At 44.4% G+C, this 21481-nt stretch overlaps 1 protein-coding gene and 1 non-coding gene across 2 annotated transcripts in view; both read right to left on the minus strand.

Moving 5' to 3' along the window:
- Positions 1 to 21481, minus strand: part of LOC144697718 (uncharacterized) — a 112420-nt gene that overhangs the window by 44027 nt on the left and 46912 nt on the right. The gene's annotated exons all lie outside the window — the stretch shown is intronic.
- On the minus strand, positions 215 to 379 carry LOC144698575 (U1 spliceosomal RNA). Its single transcript, XR_013580524.1, has one exon. It is a non-coding gene; the product is annotated as a U1 spliceosomal RNA (small nuclear RNA).

Here is a 21481-nt window from a genome sequence, read left to right on the forward strand (position 1 = left end):
AAATGACAGCGATAAAATGATGCGGAGATGGAATAATCGCCTGTTGATAATCGCAGGGAGGAAAAGAATGGGGGTTGGATAGTTGCGGGAGGGAAAACAAAAGAGTCTAGATTTCGAAAGAGTATTTTGTGGCCCAAATTGTTTACATTGGATAAGATATAACAAAGAACCTCATTAAACAAATAAGTTGAAGTCTATTTTTTGAATCGTAAACCAGGGGAGAGCGCGAACGCAGTCCCCCACTACCACAAATTTTGCAGTCGAGTATCCCGCACTTGGGGACATCGCAGGCATCAGCACACCCGAAGTGCAATGGGATAGCTTCGTCCTGGGAGAACAACCTGCACGATCATTGTTTGCTCCCCTGCCAGGTAAGTATACCCTAACCTCTCACACGCTGCCAGCCGGCATCAAGCACTACCTCTCATAGTCACATACACTAATTTTTAAAAATCATAACGTCACCCTGTTCATATTTTTCCATTAAACAGCTCAGTTTTTCTCATGTATTGTAGAACATGCTTAACTATCCCTCTAGATGGAGAAAAGGTAGCTGATATACTGTCCTCCATTTATATTTGCATAATGCCTTAAAAGGAGACAAACCGCCTTCCTGGGCCACTGGCTGCAATACAGGTATTCGCCAATTAGTGGCGCTGTTCCCTCAATATAAGACACTCGTTAGGCCTCAGTTGGAATATTGTATATAGTTCTGGGCGCCACGCTGTACCTTGCGTGTCCTGCCATCCAGTCATAATTAGCAGATTCTTTCAGATAATATCACCACCTTCAACACCTCTTTGTTCTTTTGTCTGTGACATCTTTTGATTATCTGCTCCTATCGCTGCTTGCTTGTCCCTACAACCACCCCCCCCAACCACTTCTCTCTCCCCCTCCCCCCCACAACTTAAACCAGCTTATATTTCACCCCTCTCCTATTTTTACTTAGTTCTGTTGAAGGGTCATGAGGACTCGAAACGTCAACTTTGTTCTTCTCCGCTGATGCTGCCAGACCTGCTGAGTTTTTCCAGGTAATTCTGTTTTTTGTTTTGAGTTATGAAGATAGTTTGGAGAGGTTGGGACTGTTCTTCTGGAGAGGAGAAGGTGAAGAGGAGATTTGACTGAGGTGTTCAAAATCACGTGGGGGTTCGATAGAGTAAATAGGGAGAAACTCATCGAGGGAACGAGAGGGCACAGATTTAAAGTGATTTGCAAAAGAAGTTACGGGGAGAAGGCGGGAGAATGGGGTTGAGAAACTTATCAGCCATGATTGAATGGCGGAGCAGACTCGATGGGCCGAACGGCCTAATTTCTGCTCCTATGTCTTATGGTCTAAGTAAATGTGATGTGAAAAAAAACTTTCTCACACAGCGACTGGTTCGAGTTGGGAATGCACTGCCTAGAGGTGTGGTGGAGGCAGGTTCAACTGAGGCATTCATGAGGGCAATAGATGATTATTTATATAGAAACAATGTGCAGGGTTACAGGGAAAAGGCAGGAGAGTGGCACCAAGTTACAATGCTCAGAGAGCAGGTGCAGACACGATGGGCCAAATGGCCTCCTTCTGCACCGTAACAATTCTGTGAACTGAGGCAGAGTAACGTGTAATATAAAGAGAGACATGGTCGAGTTTGGTAATAATCAGATAGGGTCTAGTGCAGTAATATCTTGAATATCACCGATTGTAATATAAGGAGAGATATGGTGCAATGCAGTAATAACTGAGGTAGATCCTAGTATGTTATAAATAGAGGCATTGGCTTAGTGCAGGAATCTGAGACAGTGTTTTCAGTAATGTAATCAGAGATACATTCTACTTTAACATAAATACCGATACAGTCTATTTTAATATAAACAGTAACTCAATCTGTACTTTTGGGAGGTTTTAATTCCTCATTTATCAACAGAAACAGACATAGTAACAAAGTTTCAATTGTGAAACAACTTTATGGAGACAAAGTCAGGACAAGTTTATCAAGTTTCATGTAAACTACAGCAACAAGCTCTGGCAATGATTTACAGTTTAATGTGGGTTATTCTACCTGTGTCAAATCTGTTTCTTCTCTGTTTCTCCTTCTCTTGGCTGCTGGTCTCGGCTTCTTCTCCTCCACATGGCCTTGCTCAGGAGGATCTCTTTCTTGTTGCCTCTTATCCAATTAACCTCTGCCCCATCCCAATCAATATTCATCCCTGTGGTGATCATGCCCTGAGAATGTTTCTCTTAACCAATCAGGTATAGTTCATTTCAGCAATGTTAGCCTTAGTTAATCACCTAAATTTTCGTATTCACAGTTCATGTCAGGAATGTTAGCCTTGGTTAATCATGTAATGTTCCGTGTATTCACCATGGTTCTATTTCCTCGTACCTGCAGGCTGCTACATCCTGTTGCCATTTATCTCAGAGAGGCCCCTACATTCCTGCCTTTGGCTCACACAACCAATCTTCAAGAACTTTAGTTTTTAGCTGCAGTAAGTGTTTTAAAGATTGTCATTATTTCCCAGAATCTTTCTCCCGTGGAATTAATTTATATTATGCCCTATTTCTCCATTTTCCTTCCTCACTATAACACAAAAGGGGTTTTAACAGAGTTCAGTGTTAATAATTTTACACCATCTTCTATTGAAGACCTCTGGTTATTCTCTTTCCCACGAGAGAAAACGTTCTCTCTGTTTCCTCTCTATCGAAATCTTTCACAATTTTAAAGACCTCTATTAGGTCACCCTTCAGCCTGCTATTTTTCAGGGGGAAGGGACTCAGTCTGTCAATCCTTTCCTCATATGTATTTCTGGTATCATCCTTGTAAATATTCTCTGCTCCCTCTCCAGGGTCTCTCTATTTGTTTTATAAAATGGTGACCAGAGCTGTACTCATTACTCTCAGTGTGGTCTGACCAGGGTTCCAGGCAGCTTTAGCAGAACTTCCCCACATTCCAATTCCATTCCTCAAGAAATAAAACCTAGTGCTCGATTTGCTCATTTTATGGCCTTGCTCTGAATGATACAATTATACTCAGAGATCTCTTAGTTCCTTTTTTCCACCCAGGCTCACACCTTCCAAGTAATAAATGACCTCCTCATTCTTCTGACCAAAATCTACTACCTCACATTTAACTGTGTTCAACTTCATTTTGTGTGCTCCTGAAATCAAGGGGCTGAGGGCAGTGGTGTGGTGTGGTGCTAATATCACTGCATCAGTAATCCCGAGATTCAGGCTAATCCTCTGGGGGCATGGGTTCAAATCCCATCACAGCAGTTGATGGAGTTTAAATTCAATTAATGAATCTGGAATTGAAAGCTAGTCTCAGTAATCGATAGTTGTAAAAATCCATCTGGTTCACTGATGCCCTTTAGGGAAGGAAATCTACCATCCTTACCTGGTCTGGCCTACATGTGACTCCAAACTCCCACAACAATGTAGTTGACTCTTGTGCTGAGCAACCCATCAGTTCAAGGGCAACAAGGAATGGGCAACAAATACTGGCCTTTCCAGTGACCCCCCCACATCCCATGAAAGAACAAAAATAAAATTCTGACCCCTTCAGCTCCCCACACCTACATCACTCCACTATTGGCAGAGGCGCTTTCACCCTGCTGAGGTCCTCGGGGCTTGAATTCCCTCGCTAAACCTGTCTCCTTCGTACCTTTTCGACCCAGCTTTTGATTCTCTGTGAAGGGTCTCGGGACATTTTAATCTGTTCAAGGGTAAATCCAAGTTGTTGTTGTCACTGCCTTACATTGGGAGACTCCAGAATGTTACACAAACGCTTGGAAATTTTCAGACTGGAAACATCACTTTCAGTCAGGAACAGGTCGCAGTTTCACACCAATCTCTGATTTAACAGTTTGTTTGGTAAAATATCACCATCTAATAATCTTCATGAGATGTTAAGAAATTCATTGAATATTAATAGAAACAGCTCTCGTACTCTCTGTTACGAAGAAAGCTTCCACAGCAGCTTGCTGGGTGACAAACACAGGACAGGCCTGTTATCTCTACCAAGGACATTTCTCTATCAATGTCCCTGAAACAAGAGATCTCTAACCCTGATCAGGTTGGATCTGATGACCCACATGTAAACCAACTGTCTGAGTGAAGTTTAAACAGGCTCGAGAGGGAACATCATTTTGGACAGTAAAGGTTTTTTCAAACTGATCCATAATGATCTGGCTTCAGATTAACACCAAACACTTGGACTAGATCCAGAAGAATGAGAACAGAAGAGGCTGCCACATCAAGCTGCAGAGATCAGCTTCATCTGTCCGATCATCCAATCCAGGACCAGTAAACCATCCAGAGGAGACTGTCACCTCCAGCCATGGAGATCAGCATCTCCCTGATCCGGGACCAGTAAACCATTCCGAGGAGACTGTCACCTCCAGCCACAGAGATCAGGATTGGTAAACCATTCTCAGCTGTTACAGGTTGTGTATCTTTTCTGAATATTTAACTGATTTATCGTATCTAAATGTTGCCTCTTAATAAAATGCTGAAAAATCACCAATGACTTCAACAGCTCCCTTTTTGGGTAATCTGTGACTTCTGGACTAAAATCTTACACTTTCCAGCATTCACACTTGCTCTTCTTGACTCCAAATACAGTTATAAAGGAGCCTTCTGTTCCATGCCTGGAGCTCTGAACTATGGAAGAGAGTGGCTGGGACACATTTCTTACACACCTCAGGATTAATACAGAGGTTAATACAGTGATTAATACTGGATGTGGCTAACAGTAGCAAAAACAGCAGAATCCAACTCCTGCAGACACTCGTGAATTCTCCGGTGTCTCAGTAGATGTTTTAAGTCAGTGAATCCATTTCCACACTCGGAGCAGGTGAACGGTCTCTCCACAGTGTGAATTTGCTGGTGTCTCAGCAGATCATTGCTGCTTTTGAAGCTCTCCTCACAGTCAGAACATTTAAAGGGTTTCATAGCAGAGTGAATACGCTGGTGTTTCAGCAGGTTGTATGACTGAGTAAATCCCTTCCCACATGCAGAGCAGGTGAACGGCCTCTCCCCAGTGTGAACTCGCTGGTGTACAGTGAGTTCAGATGATCGCCTGAACCCAGTCCCACAGTGAGAGCATCTGAACGGTCTCTCGTCTGTGTGAACACGTTGATGGCATATCACTTCCCCAGAACTTTTAAAGCACTTCCCACAGTCTGGGCATTTAAAAGGTCTTTCATTTGTGAGGACTCACTGGTGTTTCTGCAGGTTAGATGTAGCAGTGAATCCCTTCCCACATGAAGCAGGTGAATGACTTCTCCCCACTGTGAATGTGTTGATGTCTGAGAAGATATTTTTTGCTTTTAAATTTCTTCTGACAGTCAGAACATTCAAAAGGTCTCTGATCAGTGTGAACATACTGGTGTGTCAGCAGGCTGGACGACTGAGTGAATCCCTTCCCACAATTGGAGCAGGTAAATGGTCTCTCCCCAGTGTGAGCGCGTCGATGAATTTCCAGTTCAGAAGGGTAACTGAAACCCTCCCCACAGTCCCCACATTTCCATGGTTTCTCCATAGTGTGGGTGCCTTTGTGTCTCTCCAGATTGGATGATCAGTTGAAGCCTCATCCACATACAGAATATGTGTGTGGTTTCTCTCCACTGTGAATGGGGTAATGTTTTACAGGTTGTTTAACTGGTTAAGACTCTTTCCACAGTCAATTCACTGGAACATGCTTACATGGGTGTGTGTGTCTTGGTGCTTTTCCAGTCACACTGATGCTTGAAATCTTTTCCCACGGGTAAACAGACAAACATTTCTCCTGCTACACTCAAAGGCGGATAATATTCAGGTCCTGATGAAACAAGTGGCTCTGTCAGATCTTGCTGTGATGTTTGGTTTGAGCTTTCCATTTTCAAATCCTCCCTTTCTGATATGCTGTAAAAGGAGTTTACAAAAGTTAGCGCTGTCAGGAAAGACCAGAAATTCAGAGTGAAAAATTCTAGTTTCTATGAAGCATTTTTTTCTCTCTTGGTTCCCCGAAGGTTTAACACCCTGCTTCACATACGTTCCCCTCTTATCTCCTGATGACTGGGATGCTGAAGTTCCACCAATTCTCTGTTCCCCAACAAGATGGCCAAACATGCACTCCGCTCGCTGAAGCAGCCCACCTTCATAAGATTGTGAGAAATAACAGCAGCAGAGGCCATTCGGCCCATCAAGCCTGCTCAGTGAGATCATGGCTGATTTGATTCTGGCCTTCACGCCACATTTCTCCTCGCATCCATAACCCATGACTGCCTTGTGGATCAAAAATTAATGCAGCTAACTCAGCCTTGAAAATGTGCAATGACCCAGCCTTCACTGATCTCTGGGGAAGTGAAATAAAAACAAAAAACTACTGCGGATGCTGGAAATCCAAAACAAAAACAGAATTACCTGGAAAAACTCAGCAGATCTGGCAGCCTCGGCGGAGAAAAGAGTTGACGTTTCGAGTTCTGTTGAAGGGTCATGAGGATTCGAAACGTCAACTCTTTTCTTCTCCGCCGATGCTGCCAGACCTGCTGAGTTTTTCCAGGTAATTCTGTTTTTGTTCTGGGGAAGTGAATTCCATCTTACAATGCTGCACAGGCCAATGGGTCCCTGAGTCCCCGCCCACTGCCTCTTACCTCACCAAGATGGCCGCCCAAGAGCCCCCTCATTGAACAAGCCCCGCCTTCCTCTCCCAAGATGGCGGCGGCCTGTTGCCCGGGTAATCGGATTCTCCTTTGCCTTCACCTATCACTGGCCTCCTATCCAGCTTCACCAGTCCCACGCCGCACCCCCCCCACCGCCCCGCCCTTTAACATATATATTTCACCACATTTCTACTTCTCTTCAATTCTGAAGAAGAGTCATACGGACTCGAAATGTCAACTCTGTCTTTCTCTTCCCAGATGATGTCAGACCTGCCGAGTTTTTCCTGCAATTTTTGTTTTAATAACCCGGGTCTGTCACTGGGGAGGAAGCCCCGCCTCCCGGATCCGCCCCGCCCCGACTCGCAAGATGGCGGCCAGTGAGCCCGCTGTCCCCGGGCCTGTCACCGCGGGGTAAACGCGGGGCTTCGGGCCTCTTATTCGGGGTCTCAGGCCTACCCCAGAAGTTGATCCAGTTCCCAGTCCAGCCGCGGTTTCCATTCCTACCCTGTGCCCACAATCTCCTCCCGCCTCCCAAACCGTCCGCTCTTCCTCACTCTGTCACCATGACTGACACTGAGCATGCTCAGAGCGCACACCCACAATGCACCTGCGCACTGGACTCCAATAGTCATTGATAGGGGACCTTCTGGAGCGCGGGCTGTTCTGGGTAAATAAGCCGCCATTGATAGCTTGAATGCGGGCAGAGAATGTAATGTTTCGGCATCCCAATTAGGGTCAGTTCGAGAGGCACAATACATAAAATAAACACTTTATTATGTGGAAACCCGAATGTCTGGACCCTCCTCCCTGATGTAATCTATGCAATCACCACCACATCCACCCGCAATTTCAGATTGGAAGAAGGTTCAAAGTGATGATCCAACACCGTTATTCATCATTTACACTACGGACCGGGACTTGGGAACAATGAAAATATTGTCAGCTGATGCCAAACAGCATTTCTAACACTGAGGAAGAATGTAACATAATACAAGAAGACATTAGAACACCTGCAGACTGGTCGTTAAGTGGCAAATGAACTTCAACAACGAGGGGATGAATGGCCGACTCCTGCTCATTGCCCATATGTTCGTGCAATATGCAATGATATACCGTGGGAGCAAAAATACAAATATTGCCTAGACCTTAGAGAATAAAAAACTGAATGGAGAAGAAGAGAAATGCAATCTCTAGAAAGAGATGAATAATGAAAAACGTTATTGCAAGTCAGCAAATCAAATAAAAATGTTCACAAAAGGCCCAGATTTATTTCCAGGGGTACCAAATTAAGAAATAATTAAATATTGTTCAAACTGGTTAGGACCATGTAGGTATTTCTGGTCTCCATACAATTAAAAAGTCAAATAAGCATTGGAGCTTGTGCACAAAGGATTTTTAAGGATGATATCCTCACTGAGCGGTTACAGTTATTGGGAAATTAAAAGGATAGGGCTTTGTTCTTTAGAAAAGTGAAGGCTTAGATGTGACCTGCCAGAGGATTCTTTAAACTATGAATATGTTGTACGGGGTAGAAGTGGAGCCAATGTTTCCATGTGGTGGGCAGGGGCGGGGGGGGGGCGGGGGGAATCAAAAACCAGGCCATATGTACAAGATAGTTCCTAATAAGACCAACAGGAAAATAAGGAGAAATGTCTTTAGTCAGAGAGTAGTTAGAATGTGAAATTCACTACCACAGGAAGCAGTTGAGGTGAAGTAACTTAGTTGCTTTCAAAGGAAACTAGATGAGTACACGAGAGAAAGGAGATTAGAATGAAAAGCTGAAAGGCTGAAGTGAGGGAGATGCAGTGGAGTGAGATTCTTTGAAGATAACCATGAAAACAAATGAGTTGCGTCAAATAGTCTGTTTCCAGACTCGACGTTCTCTGTAATTCAATGTCATCTCCTATCAAATCCTGATCATCATGTTCCACATCCATCACTTGTACTGCACATGCTCAGAGTACAACCCAGTGCTGAGTAATTACACTGGGCTCTGCAGTCACTGATGGAACATATTCGGCCACGTGGAAAATTATGGATTGTAACAGTGTCATTGAAAGCCCAATTGGTGAACAGACATTTTTTTTTATAGATCGAGGTTGGGCTGAAAGGCCTGTTACTGTAATGGAATCATACGTGGCAGAGGTTGGTTAATGCTCAGGTCTGTACAGCTGCGACCCATGAGGTGGATTAATACTCAGGCCTATAAAAACCCACCATCCTAAGTTCAGTTACCCTCACTACCAATTCCATCCCTCTCCCTGTCACATTCTGAGGCTGGACCAGATCCATTGCAACCTTAGTTTCCGATCTGACTCTGAGCTGAGGGCTGAGCTACCGATGACATATCCTCTCCATCATGAAGATCGCCTCCTTCCAACTCTATATCTGTTGTCTCCATCCCACGCCAACCCATTTGCTGCTCATCCACATCATTGTTACCTCCAGACTCGACTATTCCATTGCCCTCCTGGCTGGTCTCCCAACTTCCACCCTGCATAAGCTTACGCTCCTCCAAAACTCTCCTGGGTGGACAGCAGTCCAGTGGGGATAGGGTAAATAGAGATGAAGCTGGGTCTCATGAACAAGATGAGCTTGTGAGAAGATAAGAGGATATAAGAGAGAAACTAAAGAAAGATGTGGGTTCAGGGCTGGGGCTGGTCAGATCTTTAGAGGAAGTTTAGACCAGTGAACTAATGGAGTGGAGGGAAGCAGCAGAGGCAGCTGATCAGATTGTCCCAATCTTAGAGACAAAGAAGTCCATAAGCTCTTCTGTTGTCAGAGGTGAGGATGGAGAAAACAGGGGAGAGAGAGAACATTTCAAAAGGAACAAACTTGTATTAGGGATATTTAAATGACTCATCACTCTGTTAACATCAAGTTGATTTATTTGACTTTTATCCAGAATATTAACGTATATAACTGGGCTAGAGCTTCTTAACATCAGTAGAAAGATATCCCAATGCTATTTTTGTTTTAAGACAAGGGATGGAGAAATATCTGGAAGGTCAATGCAACATGAGGACTGTATTCATTGATCTACAGAAGACTTATGACCGGGTGCCCAGGGAGGAAGTCTTGAGATGTGTTAGAATTCATGGAGTCCCTGAGGAGCATGTACGACTATTACAGGACATGTCCAAGGAGTGCCAAGCCAAGAGTAAGAAGCAGTATGGGGGGAGAGAGAGTTTCAACGTCAAAGTTGAATTGCATCAAGGATGGACACTGAACCTCTTCCTCTTCCTGATGGCCGCGGATGTTCTAACTGAGCAAGTATAACAGGAAATGCCATGGTCAATTATATTTGCAGATGACATTGAGCAATGTGGTGAGGATGATGAGAACATGACTGAGTACGTAGGAAAATAAGTTGTGAAGAGGACATAAGGAGGTTACAAAGGGATTTAGTTAGGTTAAGTGAGTGGGAAACGATCTGGCAATATAATGTGGGAAAATGTGAAATTGTCCCTTTTGGCAGGAAGAGTAAAACAGCATATTATCTAAATGATGAGAGATAGCAGAGCTCTGAGATGCAGGGAGATCTGGGTGTCCCAGTGCATGAATCTCAAAAGGTTAATAAGCAGGTACAGCAAGCAATTAAGAAAGCTAATAGAATGTTATTGTTTATTGCGTGGGGAATTGAATACAAAAGTAGGGAGGTTATTGTCGAATTATACAGGGCACTGGTGATACTACATCTTGAGTACTGTGTGTAGTATTGGTCTCCTTGTTAAGGAAAGATGTAAATGGAAGCAGTGCAGAGGAGGTTTACTGGACTAATACCAGGAATGAGCAGGTCATCTTATAAGGAAAGATTGGACAGAGTGACCTTGTATCCGATGGAGTTTAAAAGAGTAAGAGGTGCCTTGATTGAAACATATAGGATCCTGAGGGGTGTTGACACGATGGATGTGGAAGCATGTTTTCTCTTATGGGAGAATTAAAACTAGGGGTCACTGTCTAAAAATAAGGGGTCGCTCATTTAAGTCAGAGATGAGGAAAATTTTTTTTTCTTAGAGGGTAGTGAATCTTTGGAACTCTCTTCCTCTAAATGCAGTGGAAGCAGAGTCCTTGAATATGTTTAAGGTAGAGTTAGATAGATTCTTGATTAACAAGTGGGTGACAGGTTATCTTGGGGGGCGGTGAGTTGTAGGTGGGAATGTGGAGGTAAGGTTACATTCAGATCAGCTATAATCTTATTGAATGGCGGAGCAGGCTCGATGGGCTAAGTGGCCTATTCCTGCCCCTAATTCATATGTTTGTATCAATATCTGGGAAACTGGAGAAATGCACTGGAAGACACAGGTATAAAGATTAGTTTTGTTTTTATTCTTTCATGGGATGTGGGAGTCGCTGACAAGACCAGCATTTGTTGCCCATCTCTAATTGCCTTTGAACTGACTGACTTGCTCGGTCATTGCAGAGGGCAGTTAAGAGTCAACCACATTGCTGTGGGACTGGAGTCACATGTAGGCCAAACTGGGTAAGGACAGCAGATTTTCTTTCCTAAAGGACATTAGTGAACCAAAGACCCAATCTATGGTCTGTCAGAAGAGCTCTGAAGAAGGGTCATTCGGATTTGAAACATTAACTCTGATTCTCTCTCCACAGATGCTGCTAGACTTGCTGAGTTTTTCCAGCATTTTCTGTTTTTGTTTCAGATTTCCAACATCTGCAGTATTTTGCTTTTATCTATGGACTGTCAGTTCGAGTCCAGGGAAGAGAATCAGAGTGATGGTGTAAGATTAGAGGCAAAGGCTTGGAGAATGTGAATAGCTTCAAGTACCTGGGGTCAGTGATGACAGGAGATGGAAGTATGGAAACTAGGAAATGGATTAGCTCTGGTTGGAGTAATTGGAAGAAGTGCAGTGCAGTGTGATTTGATAGAAAATTGTCACTGAAATTGAAAAAGAAGAATCTACAGGGCAGTTGTGAGACCGGCCTTGTTATACAGAGCAGAAACTTGGGCAATCTCAAGAAGAGAAGAACAATGCCTGGATACTAATGTGATAGAGATACTGAGATGGATGTGTGGAGTGACAAGAAAGGATACAATCAGGAACCAGTACATCAGGGGGTCAGTGAAGATTGTGGAAACATCAAAGGAAGTAGCTGAGAAGAGATTGAAATGGTCTGGTCTTCATTTGTGGAGAGAGAGAGGAAATGTGGTGAGGTGAGTGATGGACATGGGACTGTCAGGAAGAAGGGGAAGGTCTAAGACCAGATGGGAAGATGCGGTGGCCAGAGACAGAAATGCAGTAGGATTTGATCCGAATGTTATTCATTGCGATACCCTGCCCCAATCTCGACATCACAGCGAAAAATGACTATTCGCTTATTTGATTTTTGATGGCGGGTTCTATACCCAGCATTACGAGCGGTAGTGAATGTTCCCTATCCACGCCTCAGGAGAGTAGTGCGCAGGCGTAGTGTCGGGTGCATGCGCAACACGAGGGATGGCGGTTGGGCAAGATGCTTCTTTGTCTCATTTGCAGCCGGTAAGAAAAGGGAAATGCAGAGGCAGCGGTGGAGTCGGTGGGTGGACAGGGAAGGTTTTTAAACGCCTGGTGAAGCCCTCAAATCTGGAATACGGACCTGCAGCTCCCGCGTTTGCAGCTTTTAGTCTATTTCCAGAGAAAAAGCCCAGGTTAACGGCTGCCATCTTGATTCAAGGGGGCAGAGTGAATGTGCGGCCATATTGGTGATGTAACAAAGTGGGCGGGGTTTCAGGATTTGTGTTCCCAACCGGGTCCTAGTGCTGGTGGAGTTTAAAAGGGCACGTATATAGTGTGAGAGGCTGCAGTCCCCGTATTGTTACTGGAATGAGTTACACAACTTTTGGTTACACTTCAGCCCCAGGCTCCTAATCTTTGACTGCCCAGCGTGGAGGGGTGCGGGTGGGTAAGTCAGAGGATCTTCTCATTGTTACAGACAGAATTTAGGTGGTCCCTTCCAGTCCATAATCAGGATGTTTGTGTGTCATTTCCTTTCCTTCTGAGTGATTTTTCTTAATTTAAAATAAATTCCAGCAGCAGGCTTTCTGGTGATTTTTAAAAGTAAACAGGTTATTTATTGTCACACTCTTGCCCTGGATGTTTAAATGCAACATCTCAATCACTCTTCTCACTCAGTATCTCACACACAGAGATACAGATGAAGTTAAAGCCGTAATTATAAAAATGGAATTTATAACTCAGTCTTTATATCAATACGGGCCTGTTGTCTTCTTGGCTGAGCTGATCCTTTAGTTGGAGTGAAGGGCTTTTAGAAGCAAATAATTCTCATCAAACTGTGCATCCTCTTGTTGATGAACAGCCAGGAGATTAGTTCTCAGGTAGAGTTGGAAGCTGGAACAAGTACAGTACTTTGGCTGCATTGGTAGACTTTCAGCTATGATGGTTCAGTTGTTTCAGATGTTTCATGGTGCTTCAGATGTCTTTCAGACACAGATTTGCTTTGTTGAGGTTGTATTATACTCCAGTCACTGACAGTTAATTCCAGTCACAAGACTGCAGGGTTAACACTTCTAGGGTCCAGACCACCATGAAACAAAAGAAGTCGATAATGGTCATTCATTCTTATCTCTGCCCATCCTTGAGCTCAAATATCCTCCTTTGTTAGATATGGCACTCTGAGACCGACAGTATAGAGACTTCATATTCCCCACATGCCTGTTCATCCTTACACAGTGAGATGTTTAAACTTCACAGGTGCCTGTGAAGTTCCCTTATTCAGGTCCATGTTTAACTAAATATTGGCCACGGAATCGAACGCTGTCCACAGTTTAATGTCCGTTGTCACATGTTAAATTGCAGCCATCTTAACAGAGTTTTTTGGCCAGTTTCACAAAGTATGATCTTACAGTCTCTAATATCCAGTATCTCATGCTTGTACTGAGTGTGACGCCCTGGACCTGCTCCTGGACCTGGTTGAAACAGCCATTTGTAGATCCAGGATGGGTGAGTCCCATGGGGAGGGTGGTGGGGGGAATCACCCTGGCCACCAACCTCTTTTCCGTGGTCTTGTCTGTGCCCAGGTGGCCCTGGAGAGGTAACAGTGTCCACTGGTATGCTTGGTACATTCCACAACTGGTGGGCACCTCAGGGTACTGAGTGTCTCAGACACTGGAAACAGCATTCTGGTTTAGCTGGGAAAGTTCCCTTTGCTTTTGTTGGGACTTTGTTGCTGATTTTGGTTTCTTTTAGTTTGATTGGGCAACATGCTTGGAGGAAACAAGGAAGAGGAAAAAATGTTCCATAGAAACTAGAATAATCTGTTCTGAATTTCTATCCTGCACTGACAGTGATGACTTTTGTAAACTCCTTTTACAGGATATTAGAATGGGAGGATTTGCAGAGGGAAATATCAAATCAAACATCATGTCAAGATCTGACAGTCACTCGGTTCATCAGGACCTGAATATCATTGGCCATTGAATGTGGAAGGAGAAATGTTTGTCTGTTCTGTCTTTCGGAAAAGATTTCAACCATCAGCGTGACTGGAAAAGTACCGAGACACACACACATCCGCGGGAGAGTGTCCAAGTGCACGGACTGTGGAAAGAGCTTTAACCAGCTACACAGCCTGAAAAAAAAATCACACCATTCACAGCAGGAAGAAAACGTGCACGTGTTCTGTGTGTGGACGAGGCTTCCATTGATCATTCAACCTGGAGAGACACGAGGACACTGGCACCATGGAGAAACCGTGGAAATGTGGCGACTGTGGGAAGGGCATCAGATCCCCGTCCGTGCTGGAAATTCATCGACGCAGTCACACCAGGGAGAGACTGTTCACCTCCTCCGTTTGTGGGAAGGGATTCACTCAGTCATCCAGCTTACAAAAACACCAGAGAACTCACACTGGGGAGAAACCATTCACCTGCTCCGAGTGTGGGCAGGGATTCAGTCAAGTAACCGACCTCACGTCACACCATCTTATTCATTCTGACATGAGACCTTTCAAATGTGCTGATTGTGAGAAGAGCTTTAAAAGCAAAAAGGTTTTGCTGATGCACCAACAAATTCACACTGAGGAGAGGCCGTTCACCTGCTCCGTGTGTGGGAAGGGATTCACTCAATCATCCAGCCTGCTGAAACACCAGAGAACTCACACTGGGGAGAGACCATTCACCTGCTCTGAGTGTGGGAAAGGATTCACCATTTCAGCCCACCTGCTGAGACACCAACAAGTTCACTCTGACACGAGACCTTTTAAATGTTCCGACTGTGGGAAGAGCTTTAAAGGCAAACTGGATCTGCAGATTCACCAGCGCACTTACACTGGAGAGAGGCCATTCACCTGCTCCGCCTGTGGGAAGGGATTCACTCAGTCATCTATCCTGCTGAATCACCAGCGAGTTCACACTGGGGAGAGGCAATTCACCTGTTCCGTGTGTGCAAAGGTATTCACTCAGTTATCTCACTTGCAGAGACACCGACACACACACTGGGGAGAGACCGTTCACTTGCTCCGTCTGTGGGAAGGGATTCACTTGTTCATCGTACCTGCTGAGACACCAGCAAGTTCATAAGTGACTGCAGGAGTTGGATTCTGCTGTTATTATGTGTTATGCTGTTACCATGTTCATTCTGACAGCTGGAGTTTGTTTCAGTTGATGTTAATAATCTCTGTAACTAGGTTGGAGTTTAATATTCTGGATATAGGTTAAATAAATCAGCTTTGCGTCAAACACAGTGTTCGAGTCCTTGATTTCTCTAAGATAAGAGACTGATTGATATCCTGTTACCGACTGTTCCACTTTTGGGCTTTTTCTCCTTTGTTAATGAAGACTTGTATTTATATAGCGCCTTTCACAACTTCAGGATGTCCCAAAGTGCTTTACAGCCAATTAAGTTCTTTTGAAGCATAGTCACTGCTGTAATGGAGAAAGTGCAGTCGCCAAATTATGCACACCAAGATCCCACTAATCGAAATGTGACTTTGACCAGGTAATCTGTTCAGTGATGTTTGTTGAGGGATAAATATGAAGCAGTACACCAGGGAGAACTCCCCTGCTCTTTGGAATAACACTATTGGAACTTTTACACCAACTGAGAGGGCAGATGGGGCTGTAGTTGAATGTCTCATCTGGAAGATGGGACCTCTGACAATGCAGTGCTCCCTCAGTACTGCATCAAAATATCAACCTGGATTTTATGCTCATGTTTCTGGATGTGGATTTGAACTCACAACCCCCTGACTCAGATATAAGAATACAATCACTGAGCCACAACTAACACCTCATCATTACTCCAGGTTATTTCAGTCCTCATACCTTCGGTTACTCTCATGGACGAGTGTAAGATTTTACTCTGGGAGTCACAGATTACCCAAAAAGTGGGTCGAAGTCCTAGGTGATCTTAAAGCATTTTATTAAGAAGCAACAGTTTAGATATGATACATCAGTTAAATAGGCAGAAAGAACATACAACCCATAACAGGTGAGAATGGTTTACTGGTCCCGGTGTGGACAAATGGATGGGGATATGCGGTGGGGGAACCTGATCTCCATGGCTGGAGGTGGCAGTCTCCTCAGGATGGTTTAGCGGTCCTGGATCAGGGGGATGCTGATCTCTGTGGCTGGAGGTGACAGTCTCCTCGGAATGGTTTACTGGTCCCGGATCAGGGGGATGCTGATCTCCGTGGCTGGAGGTGGCAGTCTCCTCGGAATGGTTTACTGGTCCTGGATCAGGGGGATGCTGATCTCCATGGCTGGAGGCCATAGTCTCCTCGGAATGGTTTACTGGTCCCGGATCAGGGGGATGCTGATCTCCATGGCTGGAGGTGGCAGTCTCCTCGGGATGGTTTACCGGTCCCGGATCAGGGGGATGCTGATCTCCGTGGCTGGAGGTGACAGTCTCCTCGGAATGGTTTTCTGGTCCTGGATCAGGGGGATGCTGATCTCCGAGGCTGGAGGTGGCAGTCTCCTCGGGATGGTTTACTGGTCCCGGATCAGGGGGATGCTGATTTCCATGGCTGGAGGTCGCAGTCTCCTCAGAATGGTTTACTAGTCCTGGATCAGGGGGATGCTGATCTCCATGGCTGGAGGTCACAGTCTCCTCGGAATTTTTTCAAACGTTACAAATCACACCTGCACACTCACATCGGTATGTTAGTATCATGCCACATATGCTCCACCTGATACAAACCACTCCTGAACTTTCAGGTGATCTTATTGAAAGATCAAACGGGGCATCTGACTGAAGATCTTTGCTTATGGTTCTGATGCCTTGGGTAGTGGCCAGACTATAAAATGCAGTTTTCTTAAGAGTTCAGAGGCAAGGATACAAACAAAGAAAGCTATCAATTTACTCATCCCATCTAAACTTCTCTGAGTTTCACTAGAATGTTCATGGCTACCAGATTGATCTATTCTATTGAAGTATACCCAAGGTAGGGACAGGGGGTTATTCCAATTCCCATTTGGTGGTATAATTTACTCTATCTTTTATTCTCAGTGGGGCATCGCATTAATTACCATTCTATCTCACTCATGAGCCATGGAGGAACATTGCCATCCAATTTAATGTTCTCATAATATGGTGTAATTGGATCAGAGAAAGAAGTCTAGGTACTTGTAATCAGTTTGGAGATAACTCCCATTCTCAAGTACTTTGTCTTTAAAGATAACAAATGGGATAAAGCCAAATTTTTAGTTCAAAACATCACATCATTGGAAAGGGTTAATTTTTCTGCATGTTTGCAAAAGCACAGAGCAAACATTCTCAAATGTGCACAATTGTGGAAACGTTACATAACTTCTTCAGATCAAAGATAAATGAAACTACCATTTTGAACTTATTTTTCTAATCATTTTTTTTTATCTTTGCCCAAATTTTATTCTTTTGTTTGATTCTCTCTTCAAGTATTTTTCCAAATGACTGTGTTAAAACTGAGGAAAAATAAAATTTAAAAAGTTAGCTTTTACTGTTAAACAAAAGATTCAACCTTCTTAGACCAACAAGAGTTAAAGGAGGTGGAACTTCCCACTGGTTATGTTTCAACTCTGAAACATGACTTGAAACCTAAAGTGTTTCTTCCATGAAGCAAACCTTTCAATGCCTGTTACAATTGTACAAGTGCATTGTAATTCGTACTTAAAGATTTACTTTCACTGAGTAATTATAACATTTCACTTCTCTCAGCACCTAAGTTGGTGGCATTTTCGCTTAAATGCCAATTGGTTCCAAATTTTTTAGCTTCTTCCTTGAAAGAATTTTTGAATCTTTGAGATTTGCGAGCAATGCCCTGCATTAACAATGACTGGACGGTGTTTCGAATGTATGGTATACTCTCAGCAGGGTAAGGACACTTCTTCATGGGAAGATGTATCAGTCTGCTAATATCTTCCGGTTTGGTCTTGTCTCCACAACCATGTGAATGCACCTGGCACAGATTCGAGAACTGCCTGGACCTCAGGATCATCAGAGGTGACGGGTTCGTACTCCTCTGCAAAGCCTGATAAAACTTGGGGCACACCTTTCATGGGGTCAGGAGGAAGATCGTGGATTATTGATGGCCTTCATTATCAATAGTGCAGAATACCGGTCTCCCACTATCTGTCAGAGAGGGGAAACAACTCTGTGGGAGCCCTGCTGAAGTCACTGGGAGTCTGGAGATATGTGCCTGGGGTACCTGATACACTGTGACAGCCAGCAAAACTCTATTACTAATTCACCTAGTCTCTATCGCTGCCTCCGTTCTTTCCAGCCACTGATCAACAGGATCAGGACTCACCTGTGCAGGGGGAGGGGGAAAGCAGGACTCACTGTTAATGTCAGTCTCCTTACTGCACCTATCGTGACAGTGACGGGCATAGTGGCCCAGGCGGTTACAATTAGGACAATGCACCGGGTCATCCCTTTCTGGCATGAAGTTCCTGGATGGTCCAGATTTCTGGCCAGGCAAGGGTCTTCCTCTTCGTGGGTGCTAGTGGAGTTATCACGGGTCTGTTCGTGGACCTATGGGAATGTTGAAACAACTTGTCCCAGGTCATTGCCATAGTGTCATAAACACCCCACATGCTACAGACTCATGGCTGGAGCCCTTTCAGAAAGAGACCCTTGAAGCTGAAGGAGTGAGAACAGTTTACTGTCCCGGAGAACAAACAGATGGATGATGCAGAGTAAGTGCTGGGCTCTGTGGCTGATGGCAGCGGTCTCTTCTCAACAGTTTGCTGGTGTGTGCCAAAGTGTGGGTGTTGTACTGGAGCCAATATGGATCAGTATGGAATTTTCTTCCTAGTCAAAGAGATTTTTTTTTCCTCTCAAGAGCCTGTGTTAACCTTTACGCAGTCATTGGGGAGGTGGTGGAGTAGTGGTATTGTCACTGGACTGGTATTCCAGAGAGCCAGATTAATGCACTGGGGACCTGGGTTTGAATCCCACCATGGCAGATGATGAAATTTGAATTCATTAAAAAAAAACTGATGCCCATGAAATCATTGTCATAAAAAACTCATCTAGTTTACTAATGTTCTTTAGGGAAGGAAATCTGCTGTCCTTATCTGGTCTGGCCTACATGTGACCCCAGACCCACAGTGATGTGGTTGATTCTTAAAATGCCCTCTGAACAAGGGCAATAAATGCTGGCTGAGCCAGCGACGTCTCCATCCTATGAATGAATTGAATTTAAAAAAAACACAGACAGCTGCTTTACATCTGGGTCATGGGATCCAGTTGTATCAGGGTTAGAAATGTCTTGGTTCAGGGCCTGTGCTAGAGACATGTCCTCAGACAACAGCCCTATCCATGCTTGTCAGCACCAAGCTGCTATGGAGTCTTTTTTCATAAGAAAGAGAGTTATTTCTACAATAGTCAACAACTTACTTAAGATTTCTTACGGTTAATAGATGGTGATTTCCTACAGCCCGTGGCATGGATTGGACTTGTCTCCATTCCCACTCGAGGGATTTCTGTACCAGACGGGAGGGGTAATATGTGGGGACTCTTGATTCTCCACCAATTCTCATTCCCCTTCTTTCTGGTGGATAATGGAGTTGTCACTGTGTGTAATATGTATGTCAGTAAGAATTGTCAGCAAGGATTAATCAGCACTTTCTAAATGGAGATGTTAATCAGTGAAACCTTTCAGTCACTGAATTGTAGAGTTCGTACCAAAGATCAATTTAGGATTGAAGAAAAAGTTCATAATATTGTTCTGAACTAACGACTAATGCAAGTTCCTGAACTACAGGGAAGGTCACAGACAGCAGTTCTTAAAAATTGCAGCCCCTAGAACACAATTAGCTACAGTTACAAATACTAAGATCAAGCCCAGTTACCGGGGGTATTAACATCAGCAGAACCAAAGCTGAACTGTCAGAATGATTCAGTCCTGGATGTGATTAACAGAATAATCCAGTCCCTGCAGTCATTTGTGAACTCGCTGGTGTGCCAAAAGTTTGGATGAATTAATGAATCCCTTCCCACACTTGGAGCAGGTGAACGGCCTCTCCCCAGTGTGAACTCGCTGGTGTGTCAGTAGGTTTGATGACTTAGTGAATCCCTTCCCACACTCGGAGCAGGTGAACGGCCTCTCCCCAGTGTGAACTCGTTGGTGTGCAATGAGGTGTGATGAACTCCTGAACCTCTTTCCGCAGTAAGTGCAGCTGAACGGTCTCTCCTCAGTGTGAGTTTGTTGATGTGACAGGAGGCAGGATGAATCAGTAAATCCTTTTCCACACACGGAGCAGATGAACGGTCTCTCCCCAGTGTGAACTCGCTGGTGTATCAGCAGGTGGGATGACCGTGTGAATCCCTCGCTACACACAGTGCAGGTGAATGGCCTCTCCCCAGTGTGAATTCGCTGGTGTGTCAGCAGGTTGGATGACTTAGTGAATCCCTTCCCACACACAGAGCAGGTGAATGGCCTTTCCCCTGTGTGAACTCGCTGGTGTGTAATGAGAGTGCCTGACTGCCTGAAGCTCTTTCCACAGAAAGTGCAGCTGAATGGCTTCTCCTGAGTGTGAATGAGTTGGTATGACAAATGGAAGGCCCCTTCCTCCATCGAGGCATCCGGGGACCCCGAGTGCGATGGGCCAGCAAGGTTCTTCAGGCGGAGCGCTTTTGAAGTGCAGAGGGTGTCGGACGAGAAACAGGTGCCAGTGGCCAAATCAGCAGGGACAGAAAACTGTCCCACCAGAAGGAGAAGAAAGCAACACGGTTGGCGGTTGTCTTAGGTGAGTCTAGAACAAACTAGAACAATAGACTATGTTCCACCGAGACACAATGATTTAGAACAATAGCCCAAGATCCACAGCCTCGGTGGTCGCGAACAATGTTTTAGGTGCCATTGTGACAACATGATCTAGAACAGGCCAATTCTATCGGTTATTATAATGATCTAGAACGACAGACCGAGTTCTATGTAGTTACAACCATCTAGAACAATAGACGAGATTCCATTGTGTCTCAATGATTTATAAGAACAGGATAGATCCTGAAATGATCTAGGGCTGTAGGATAAATTACATGCTCTATAAATGTGGACTAACTTCCATAGTCTGGAAATGATCTAGCAAAATAGTCAAAGTTTCGTTGTGGCACAATGATCTAGAACCATAGGTTAAGTTGCATTGTAGCACAATGACTTAGATCAACAGTCCAAGTTCATGGGTTTTGCTGTGATCTAGAACAATAGGCTGCATTCCACTAGACCGCAAAGTTCTAGAGCAATAGGCCAAGCTGCACGGAAATGTAATGATCTAGACTAATTGGCTGTGTATAGTGTTACCATACTCTCAGTAGATTAGTCAGAGTCCTATAGCGTTACAATGATCTAGAATAATAGGTTAAGTTGTATGAAATCGCTATGTTCTAGGATCGGATTCTATACCGATGATACCAAATTTGTAAGC

The sequence above is a fragment of the Cetorhinus maximus genome, chromosome 23 (genome assembly GCF_964194155.1).
Source record: "Cetorhinus maximus chromosome 23, sCetMax3.hap1.1, whole genome shotgun sequence".
Lineage (NCBI taxonomy): Eukaryota > Metazoa > Chordata > Chondrichthyes > Lamniformes > Cetorhinidae > Cetorhinus > Cetorhinus maximus.